Source organism: Maylandia zebra, linkage group LG3, assembly GCF_041146795.1.
Source record: "Maylandia zebra isolate NMK-2024a linkage group LG3, Mzebra_GT3a, whole genome shotgun sequence".
Lineage (NCBI taxonomy): Eukaryota > Metazoa > Chordata > Actinopteri > Cichliformes > Cichlidae > Maylandia > Maylandia zebra.
The window spans coordinates 26,946,894-26,959,676 of record NC_135169.1 but is presented as its reverse complement, the minus strand read 5'-3'; positions in this window follow the sequence as shown (position 1 = coordinate 26,959,676).

The following is a 12,783-nucleotide window of genomic DNA, read 5'->3' as shown; positions in this document are numbered from 1 at the left end:
CATTTCAAAGTCAAACATAGACATAAATTATTGCATTGTTGGTGTAGAGTTTCAAGATTGAGCATGAGATTTCACCTGGTGAGGCTACAACCGAACTGAAGCAGGTGGAGGTGGTTTTCATTTTATAATAATAATTGGGACTTAATGATCCTTGATTACCAAGCAGTTCCTGGCTACCTGTCTGACGAGTATTATACTTTCTGTATCCATGAGTCCACTAGAGTCTGCATAGAGCCATGCCATGTAAATTTCATTATCAGATGGTGAACAGAGGATCCGTGCAGCTTTAGGCCTACCTGCTTAACCCTGACCCTGCCCTTTTTTTTAAACAGACTCATCTGTGGAGAATTTACATTAGAAGCAGACTTCAAAGAAGTATAACAGAAGCAACTACATGTCTGTCGGGTCTCCACCTGTCTGTGTCCAAAACTGAGTATAATTGAACCAATAGTAATACCTAAGTTGTACCAGGAATGTAGAAATTGTAGAAACACTTTCTTTTTGTGCCAATTTTAACCAACAAACTGCTTTTGCCAGTACAGTAACAGGCATACAAGCAGCTCCACAGACCAGACAGACGTTTTGATTAATGGAGACATTGGTCATATTAAACACTTAAATGACTTTTTCTCTGACCTGCTGTGTTTGCATAGGAGTGTTAACAAAAGACCTATTGGTTTTTCTAACCTGCCCCCATCCATAGAGTACCACCCTTCCTGACACACACACAAGCACTGTGCAGTCACCTACTTACTGTTATCTTCATATCAGCATTCTCCTCATACTGGACCCGCTTTCCCTCCATCTTCTCTCTCTCACTCACACACACACACACACACACACACACACACACACACACACACACACACACACACACCCATCATAACACTGCAGCATATCAGCAGCGCTGCCGTTCTCTCCATGTCGCCTGTATTATTGCCCAACATACACTCTGTTTTCCTAAGAGCCAGCCAGGAAATGAGTTTTATAAAGCTGGAAAGCAGACATGCACAAACTTATACATGCACACAGACACACACAGAAAATCCCAAACATCCTGAAGAGACTAAGTGGGGCCAGACAAGCGTTCAACCTGACACACACACACACTTTTTTTGGAAGAACAATACTACTGCTTCAACCCCGCTGCCCTGACTACCGGCCATTGGAAATGGGAATTTCAGAATCAGTGGGAGTGGTGCTATCAGAATACCTTACAGGGCACCTAAACAATGCAGTTATTCCTGCAGCGGAGCAACAAACATTATTAGGCCTTTGATAAGGCCTTTAAAGCAGCCCTCCTTGGCACACAAAGGGTTTGTCACAGGAAGCTGCAGGAAACTACCCACAGAGAATGAGAAAATAAAAAGGTGTGTGCATCAGAGAAAGTGCTTTTTCACACAGAGATTATGTGTTTGATATTTTTATAACTATGAGAACAAACTATATAATCTCACAGGACACTTCATTAGTTACACCTTATTGGTATCAGGTTGGACCGCCTTTTGCCTTCAGAGGTGCTTTCATTAGTCGTGGCTTATTTCAGGAAACATTCCTCTGAGATTTTTTTCCATGTTGGTATGACAGCATCACAGTTGCTGCAGATTTGTCGGCTCCACATCCACGAGGTGAATCCCCTGTTTCTCCACATCCCAAAGTTGCTCTATTGGACGGAGATCTGGTGACTGCGGAGGCCATCTGATTACAGTTTAAGAAAGCAGTTTGAGATGATTTGATCTTTGTGACATGGTGTGTTATCCTGCTGGAAGCAGCCACCATAAGATGTCACGCTGTGGTCATAAAGGGATGGACATGGTCATCTACATTACTCAGCTAAGCTTAAATGATGTTCAGTTCATACTAACAGGCCCAAAGTGTGCCAAGATAATATCGCCCACACAGTATCATCTTGAAACTTTAATCCAAGGCAGGATGGATCCAAATGTTCATGTTGTTTACACCAAATTCCGACCCTACCATCCAAACGTTGCAGCAGGAACAGACAAGGCAACATTTTTCCAATTTTCCATTTTCCAAATTTTGATGAGCCTTTGTGTCACGCCCAACCAGCTGCGGCACACGGCCACCCCTCCCTCAGCCTGGTCCTACTGGAGGTTTCTTCCTGTTAAAATGAATTTTTCCTTCCCACTGTTGCCAAATGCTTGCTCATAGGGGTTGTTTGATTGTTGGGTTTTTCTCTGTATTATTGCAGGGTCTCTACCTTAGAATATAAAGTGCCCTGGGGGCTCAAAGTAGTCTCGCTAGTCTCATCTGACCTCTAAAATCAACAATCAACATTTTCACCCAGAGAACTTCCACTCACTGGATATTTTCTCTGTTTTAGATCATTCTCTGTAAACGTTTGAGATGGCTGAGTGGGAAAATCCCAGCAGATCGCCAGTTTGTGAAATATTCAGACCAACAGGTTTGGCACGAACAACCATGCTATCTTGGCTGTGCAAACTTTGCATTGATGAGAGTGTTAAGGGCAACTGAAACAAGAAAGCTTGAGCTCAACCAAAAACAACCAGCTTAGTGTCTTGATGTGTGCTCAATCATCCGGGTAAGGAAATCCTAAAAAGTTGATGAGACTGTAGAAGTCACCTGAATGAGTGATGAAACATTTCTCCCACTGAGAACATCCAAATGAACAGATTTCCGCTTCTTGGGAACCAACTTAGAGACATTAAAATGCTCTGTAACATTTACTTCCTGATAAGGAAGTTGTCAATAGGTAGGTGTCAAACTATTTATGCTCCATGAAGCTGATTTTTTTAAAGAAGCTTTTGAGGAGGACAGGGAGCACCTCAGAATTATGAGCCTGTATGATAATATTTTCAACACAAAAGCATGCCTTACACCTTTAACCCCGGGTTGTGCTGGCAGCTTGTGCAAGTGCTACCATAAAAGTGTGTTATTTTACTGATATTTATGTGCTGAATTAGTCTCTTGCAGCAATGCATGGATCAGATATTTTGTAGCCTCTAGGCTTCTGCTCATAGTTTATCTAATGGAACAGCTGGGTTGAGGTGGCACGAGCCGGCACCTCTTTGTTTTAAGAGCTCGCGGGGAGCAGACTTCTGATCAAAAACACAGGTTAAAGAGGTGAAAAAAAGCTTGATTGAATCCAGAGAAGTGGGAAATGGAAAAGAAATCCTATACGGCCAACACGTACTCTGGAAGTGATCTAAATGTACTGGTGGAACGAGTTTCTGTTCTCTCAGGTAGTTTTACTGAACCCTACACACATAACGTACAGGAATCCTGATCACTGAGGGGCTTGGGTCACGCCATCGTGTGATGACCTCCGTGACAAAGCCAGAACATAGACCTGTGGTTGCAATCATGTTGGTTTTTATCCAGCATGTTGTTCCAGTGTTAAACAGTGTGTCGTAATTTTCCTCTCTGGACACTGGAAGCTAAATTGAGGTCACTGAAAGCAACAGAGCCAATTTTTGTCCCCAGGCTAAAATATTTTCCATTTTGTGCAAAAATCTAGCCCTTTGTGTAACTTCATGAAACTCACGCCAGACTTTTAACATACTCAACTACAGCTATTCTTCTTCTGTATTTTATTCTGAATCCCAGAGTGTCAGTATTACTTTTTGTTCTACCAACTTAAAGACTGATGTTACCATTATCAAAGCATGAAAACTCATGTCATGTCAACTTCGAGTGCATTCTTTGAAGATGTAGCAAACTCTTTCAGTCTCATTTATTTATAATTCAATATTTCCATCCATCTATTTATTCTCTTCTGCTTATCCTTATCAGGGTTGTGGGGGGCTGGAGAGGCGGGGTACACCCTGGACAGGTCGCCAGTCTGTCGCAGGACTAACATTTACACCAGGGGTGGGCAACTCCAGGCCTCGAGGGCCATTCTGGCATAATTTTGCCTGGATATTTGACTAGTCTTCTTGGCAGAATTGGTAGAGTTCATTTAAATTACTTGTTGTTCTGTTCAGCTTTTTAAGCTTTTAAGAACAAGCGTTACTGAAACTTTAACAATGGCTCCATGTTATCTAAATGTTTGTCGTTACAGTGAGCCAGCATACATACCAGTGCTGTGACATGGAAGAGTTTAAATGGAAAACATCTGTTGTCGAAATCTGTGCTTTTCAAAAAAATTGAAAAACAAAACCAACAGGGAAATGGCTAAAATTCCTCACTTGAGGCTGGCACCAAAGCAATTTAGCCCCCATAGACTGTCATGTTTAAATGCCCAAGTTTACAGCATCAAAAAACATTTTTACAGCATGGAGGAAGAAAACGTTTAAGCCTCTGTGGTTAGTCTCACCCTGCATAACTTCTGTGCAGCGGGCAAAATATTTAAGATCCATCCGTGTGCGCATTGGAAGGGCTTACAGTTAGAAGCATGGCTGATTTTACTGACAGGTATCTTGACAGAGTCTGCCAAGCCTCACCTTTGCTAATGTGAGTCATTCACCAGTCCTGCAGACCTTCCAAGAAGTTTCTTGTTGAAGTTCAGCTAAAGTGAGAAAAAAATCTATTATTTCATTATGTTGCTGTGCACAAATTATTAGAGTCTTCACTCTAGTTCAAATATAACATCTGGCTCCAACAAAACAACATGGCAACAACCATAACGGTGAAACTTGGGCTTCACAATGTGAATTTATGGTGGCTATGTCCACGGGTTAAAGCCCGTTTCTGTGATGCGTTCATGGTGCAGATGCTAAGTTACTTTCGCAGTAACTTTAAGTATCTAGCTAGCTAAATGAATTTGAAAGATTGTTTTCAAAAGAACTATGCAAGTGACAGGTGCCAGACTAGAAATTGAAATATAACTATCATCATTCAGTTTGTTAAATCAGATACTGAAGCTTTACATGATGGTGAAGTTTATAGAGATCCATATGTTGGACTGATAACAACTGGTGGCGATGTTACATCAAGGATAGCAGACATTAATGTAGACATGCATTTAAGTCAGAAATGTTGGATTTACTCAAATATGCTTGCTAGTATAGCGTCCAGGGACTAGAGAATCAGCCTTACAACTTGTGAAACATCTGCCTATGGGCTTATATATTGTCAAATTCAGTAGAGTAAATCCCCAAAGAGCTGGAGCACAGGTCAGCTGATCATAGACTCACACATTTCTATTATTTCAGAGTAATTAGTTTCCTCCTCCCTCACCACTACATCCAGTGTTAGGGTTCCACCACTTGCCAAATCCCACTTCAACCACTGGTTACATTTTCTTGCTCTGTTCATTCAAACAGGCCTAGCAGACATTAAAATAACCTGAAACATGTCAATCATCTACTGTGACAGAATTCTCATCAGGAAAAACTTTATTTTGAAGATGATTAGAAAGGGAATTTCAGAATTACTACATCTGTGCAAAGCACAATGTAATACCTTACGTTTTAGGAAGACAGCACATGCACTGCTTGCTTTATTACTGTAAAATGAGCAGACTGATGACTTTAGCTCGACACAAATGGACTAAATGAGGTTTAAATCAATCTGCCAAATGCTGATGAGTGACCAGTCCTGCCAAGAGTTCCTCATGTCTAAAAATGTGCTTTCGGTGCTTGTTTTTATAAACAGTTACAAGACAGAAATATGGCACAGCTTAATTCTTTTGCATCCTATAAATCTGCAGGTTTAGCTGAATGTTTGGCCGGGGATCAGGATGACATGTTGGCTGTAACATTTTAAATACTGTGACCAGAAAAATACAAGCATCTGCACACTGTAACGCAATCCAGGCCAACACCGTAATAAATATTATACCGTTAGAGAGACGTTGATTTAGCTTTATGGCGATGGTTGTATTAAATTATAGTGCAGCCTGTGCTTTCCATGCCTTCACATTGATTTTGCCTGGTTGAAACAAGCAGCACCGTGTATCAACATGAAAACTGGATGGAAATCGTGTTTAAAATACATCTGTTTGCACTTTTTCTCTACGGAGGGTGTGCCTGCTAAACTCTTAGTAGGCCTCATATGTGAGAAGTGCTGTATTTTACTAAAACAGGTCTCACTGGTGCAGTATTTGTTTCTTACTTTATTTTTTTGATGTGAAGCGGAAATGTTGCAGAATAGATTTGATCAAGATTATGAGCCCATTGAGGTTTTCCACCATAAGCATCTTCAGTTTATTTAGTGCAGGAAATATTGTAATTTATTAAATATATTTGTCATCTCATTGCTCCTCTCTGCTTATTACTCACTGCTGTAGCATCTGTTCGAAAATTATTTCAGACTGTTCTGAAGTTTTCCCAGATTTCAGTTCCACAAACAACCAATGAGCTTTATTTGTGCCACAATCCATCACGCCTGCCACTCAGTTAATGAACAATGCCACTGTGACCAATCCACTCGACCGTGGCACCGCGCTGCCCTTAGCTATTTCTCTTTACAAACATTTTTCATGCTGTAATAATCATACTTTTTGCAATGTGGCTTAAAATCTATGCAATACTTTTTTCTTTGTTTTGCATTGGATATTTTTTCTTGATGTTTTTTCCAGTCTTTTCAATAATGTGAGCCAGATTTACATTGCAGTAACCCCAAGTCAAGTTTATTTTCATACCATACACCATTGTACAGAAACTCTACATGCTCCCCACACACTTCGCCTGCTCCCGGTCTGGATGTTATTTAGCCTTTCCAAAACACTCTGCAGATGTGTTTTAGTAACCTGAAGTCTCGTGATATTTGATGGATGAGTAGTGGCTACGTGGCTTTTTAACAGCAGTCCCATGTAGTCATATCTATAAAAAAAAATTTTGTTTGTTTTGACTTAGATCATAGAGTAAGACCAAGACCTTATAATATTGACCTTATAATATTATAAAGAGAAACCTCTTAAACAAGCATCTGGCTGTGGAGGACCAAAGCTGCCGAAATTATAATTATATATATAAAACACCCAGCACGCCCCTGCGGGCGGTTTATCCTTCAAGCTCGGGTCCTCTACCAGAGGCCTGGGAGCTTGAGGGTCCTGCGCAGTATCTTAGCTGTTCCCAGGACTGCGCTCTTCTGGACAGAGATCTCCGATGTTGTTCCCGGGATCTGCTGGAGCCACTCGCCTAGCTTGGGAGTCACCGCACCTAGTGCTCCGATTACCACGGGGACCACCGTTACCTTCACCCTCCACATCCTCTCGAGCTCTTCTCTGAGCCCTTGGTATTTCTCCAGCTTCTCGTGTTCCTTCTTCCTGATATTGCTGTCATTCGGAACCGCTACATCGATCACTACGGCCGTCTTCTTCTGTTTGTCTACCACCACTATGTCCGGTTGGTTAGCCACCACCATTTTGTCCGTCTGTATCTGGAAGTCCCACAGGATCTTAGCTCGGTCATTCTCCACCACCCTTGGGGGCATCTCCCATTTTGACCTCGGGACTTCCAGGTTATACTCGGCACAGATGTTCCTGTACACTATGCCGGCCACTTGGTTATGGCGTTCCATGTATGCCTTGCCTGCTAGCATCTTGCACCCTGCTGTTATGTGCTGGATTGTCTCTGGGGCATCTTTACACAGCCTGCACCTGGGGTCTTGCCTGGTGTGATAGACCCCAGCCTCTATGGATCTTGTACTCAGAGCTTGTTCTTGTGCTGCCATGATTAGTGCCTCTGTGCTGTCTTTCAGTCCAGCTTTGTCCAGCCACTGGTAGGATTTCTGGATATCAGCCACCTCCTCTATCTGCCGGTGGTACATACCGTGCAGGGGCCTGTCCTTCCATGATGGTTCCTCGTTTCCCTCCTCTTTCTTGGGTTTCTGCTGCCTGAGGTATTCACTGAGCACTTGGTCAGTTGGGGCCATCTTCCCAATGTATTTTTGGATGTTCGTTGTCTCATCCTGGACTGTGGTGCTGACACTCACCAGTCCCCGGCCCCCTTCCTTCCGCTTAGCGTACAGCCTCAGGGTGCTGGACTTGGGGTGAAACCCTCCATGCATGGTAAGGAGCTTTCTTGTCTTTATGTCAGTGGCTTCTATCTCCTCCTTTGGCCAGCCTATTACCCCAGCAGGGTACCTGATCACGGGCAGGGCGTACGTGTTGATGGCCCGGATCTTGTTCTTACCATTCAGCTGACTCCTCAGGACTTGCCTGACCCTCTGCAGGTACTTGGTGGTTGCAGCCTTTCTAGCGGCCTCTTCATGGTTCCCATTTGCCTGCGGGATCCCCAGGTACTTGTAACTGTCCTCTATGTCTGCAATGTTGCCTTCTGGTATATATATATATATATATATATATATATGTAGTATATACATTGGGTGAATGTGCAGTAGTAGCAGCAAGCAGGTGAATTCTGTACATTAATATGAATAGATATAGACACTGATCACTGCTGCCGTATTGTAGATCAGCTTGTTAGTGTCGGTAATCGTGGTTGTAGGTATTGCCCGTAGTGCTGCATTAACATCATCTAGCAGACCTTCTGAGGGTACTTCACGTAATCTTGGTAACCGGCTACGGGGGATCGAGGTTTCAAGCTTGGCCATGATCCTATTTTTCAGGTCAGTTCCTCTCGCACTCAACGATCCTTCTCCTATCGCACTTGGGGCTATGTACCCAATCTCGGGTGGGGGTGATGATATCACCCCCCTGACCTGGCGTCCTGACTCCTCCTTGCCGTAGCATTTGTGTTGTACCTCGTCAATCTCTAGCTGTGAGAGCAGTCCCTTCTTTCGAATGTTGGAACACTGAGCTACTAGTTGTTTCGCCGTCATTGTGGATGTTGGGTATCGAAGAATCCATAGGTCCCTCATCCTATTCATGTAGCCCCTTCCGCCGGGGTTACTTGCGTAGTAGCATTCCAACATTCCTGTTTTCGTCTCTTGCCCACCGATGCCTTCTTGTTCCAGTAGCCCACTTTTCGTCAGGGTGCCCTGGTTCCTCAACACCTGACGCGGACCTTGTTGATCCGGGCGACGTCCGAGCCGGCATGCCTTCATATTTATTTGTCTCGCTCATGTCTGCGGTAGGCTCGCTTAGCATAGGGGGTCTAGCCTTAGGACCCTTACTGGATACAGACGCCCCAGGCAGGAATCGAACTTGCGATCCTCTGTTCCAAAGGCGTGTAGTCTAACCACTACGCTATCCAGCTGCTCTATATCTATATATATATATATATCTATATATATATATCTATATATATATATATATGTGTGTATAAATACTATAAGGATACAAAATGGAAACAAAAACCAAAGAAAAAAAAGGAAAACTATAGATAGACATTAATTAGTGTATGAACAAAGATAAAAATATATATATTTTTAAACTATATATAACCTATGTATTAATTTTTCGGTTTAAAAAAAGAAAGTAAATCGAAAATATTGGTAGATTTACATAAGTTAAAATAGATATATTAATTCTGCTATATAGTACTGTGGAAAAGTCTTGAGCCAACCATAATTTCTTTATATTTTGTTTGGAAAATAGGAAATAGGTACATTAATTAATTGAAATATGTGCAAACATACATGGAAATATAGTATATGAGGCAAAAATAGTTTATATTTTCCTTTGTACATTTCTAGCAATAATTGGTATGACCACCTTTATTCCTTAACATAGCCTGAACTCCTTTAAACTTTTAGCCTTCTTGTAATGTTTTTTAAGCAGTCTTTAGGGATAGTTGTCCAGGCTTCTTTAAGGACATTCAACCTGCGTGCCACATTTCGCAGCCATATAGTGGCCTTCATTTTATGTTAACCCGCTGGCTGGCAGTCTAAGCTAGAAGCGTGCAACAACTACCAATATATTTACAATGACTCTCTAAAGCAAAAGTCAAAACATACAGCTCTGCTGTCACTTCTGACAAAAGTGAAGACAGAAAACTAAACAGCAGTGGCGTTTGTAGGGTTACTGAAGTTGGACTAGCTAATGATGTGCTAGCGTGGTGGCTAACTACACAGCTATGGTTAGCATAATATAAACACAGTGACGCTAGAGGATGAACGCTAACTTTTTTCCACTCAATAAAAGTTAATGTGAGGTTCCCTGATCGCATGGCACGATGCTGTAAACGGACCGGAGAACAACTGAGATAATCCATCCACAATGTGAGGTTAGTCATTAATATACTGCTGCATGGGCTGGGCTGTAGTTACACGATAAGGTTTTAACAACTGAGCTTTAAAATGATTAGCGGTAATAAAAACCGAGAGCGGCCGACAGTGATCACTGACTGTTTTTACAGACAGAACAAAATATAAAGCATTAAAACATGTTAAAAACACAACAGTCTTAATAAACGCAGAGTAGTTTGGACCCGGAAGCAGGTTTCATCAAGTCATCACTTAAAGATTGGATATCCTACCTGCTGTGAATGTTTTAATGCACTACAGTTGTTATTATTACACTTGTCACATCCTGTTTATGACTGTTAAAATAAATAACATTCATATAAGAAATAAAATTGTCTCATGTAAACTGTATGTGGTGGTAAATATACTACTGTGAGTGTTAGGGCGGTACTTCAAGAGCCAAATATTTTGTGAGATGGTACTCACTGTGAAAAGTTTGAGAACCGCTCCGCTAAAGAAAGCAAAATCCTCCGGACAGCACCTCTAAACATCTTAACGTTGTATAATTATTACTTTCTTAAAGGTAGGACTCATGTGCTGACTTTTTCAAAGGGTAGGAGAGCAACCTAAGCTAGGCAGGAGGTCACTTTAGCTATGAATTTACAGTACATGCTTCTTGTTCGACCCCCATCCTCAAAGACTACACACAGTGGTATCCATTGCTAAAATATCTTGGCCTTAGCTTGTTTCTCATGAGAGGTCAGTTTGTGAGTTACACATCTTTTAGCAGGCAACTGTGGGAATCTCCACCTGATAACCTCAGGTGTGCCTTGCAGGGCAGCACTGTGGTGCAGATTGGATTGCATACACATAGACACTTAAATCACAAAGGCAGTGATTGATCATAAATATTTGCTCACTTTGTACAGCCCTCAGGAAAACAAACAAGTCATCTTTGCATGCTTCCTTTGTTCCTTCTGCACTGATGAACACAGACCCAGACAGGTAAGGCATAAAAACAGAGAGAGAGAGATCTGACACTTTAGGGTGTAGGATGACAACTCAGTTTGGCCTATTACCACATCAAGATGTTTTTGCTGCTTTGTAATGTGCACAGACACAATGGTGAGCCTGGGAACTGGATGACTGATATGACACAAAGAGCAGTAAATGAGGCAAGGAAGCTTATCTTAGAGGAAAGTAACAGAACACAGGAAAGAAAAAGTCAGAGTTATTACGGAAAAAAAGTAGGAAGGAAAGACAATATAAAAGTATAAAGTATAACCTGTGTGTGCGAATGTGTACGTGAGCGTTTTTCAGGTGTGAGAGTGTAGAAGTCATGAGCAGGCAGGTAACCCGAGCCCCATGTGAAGGCTCAGCCGCAGGAACTGAACTCAAGAATACACTGAGTCATTTCTAGCTGGCTACAATACACTCACATTCCCCAACACACACACACACACACACACACACACACACACACACAGATGCTAAACACTCATGTGCAAAAAGTGAATCCATATGCAGACGCCTACGCACGCATAAACAAATGCTTCCCCTCCATCTTCATGCCTCTGACTTCCTTCTCACAGAGATTATGTGGCCACAAACGAGCTCTGACTCAACTTCGAAGACGCTGAGTCAAGAGTGACCACATGACACCTTTGACACCCGAGGGCCAACGAGGTCATCTAAGCAAGTGGCGCCTAAAGTGGATGGTGACCTCTGGGGGCAGAGGCATCATACATAACAATGTCAGTAAAGTCACGCCTGCAGGTAATTATACCTTTTCGAGTCAAAGGTGGAGTTATTTGCTTAAGTACCCACGACGGCGTTATTTTGTTTAAATACAAACTGTTGCCTAGCAGTTAAAGTGTTTGCTCGCTTAAGCTTTGGCATGCACTTTTCCAGTGTGTAAGGAAAAACATGTAAAAGAACTCTAAATATAAATATTAGACAGAGTAAGAAAGTGACCAAGATTATTAGCTCTCAGTCTTACGACAGTTTAAAACAGGGGTGTCAAACATAAGGCTCAGGAACGAGAAATGGCCTGACAAATCTGTTGAAACGGCAGTTCTTAAAATCTGACATTAAGACTTAATCTCAGGGATTAAATGTGTAGTTAAACAACGTTACGCTAACAGAAAGATGATCTTTACTCATCCAGCCCATTTCATAGCAAAGTTGCCCGAGTATGACCCTCGAAGTAAAATGAGATCAACATCACTCGTATAAAAGATGGATGTAGTCACTGTGACCTCACCCACTGGTGGAAAAACAGTGATCGCAGGCATTTTAATTGTGATTGCCTGGAGACAGGTTGCCTCCCATCCTTAGAACTGAAGAAGCTTCTCGGATGAGAGGTGAAACATCTTCAAGCAACTCAAAGAAGTCCAGACGCTTTTCTTACCAAGCTCCTTAGACTACGATGACCTGGATGACTGAGAACCTTCACAGACATACTCCCACCAGGTGACCTATAAAATTGTCTTGCGATCAAAAGTGGCGGTCCAGAGATTGAGGGCGTCACGAGGCAACTCCTAATTTTTCCTTGTAACAAGGAGGATGGTGTGCATTTCTTACTCTAGTATGACCGAACCATTGGCGAAGTCTCGTAACGAGTCCTCAGGTTGACCATTTTTTAAAAATGGATGTGACGAGGATCTAAGTGAGATGGATGTAATCTCACTGGATAACAACCTGTGGTTGACAGATTTGCTGGATAAGGCCTTTTTTTTTACCTTATCAGCGCTGCTCTCTTGTCACAGA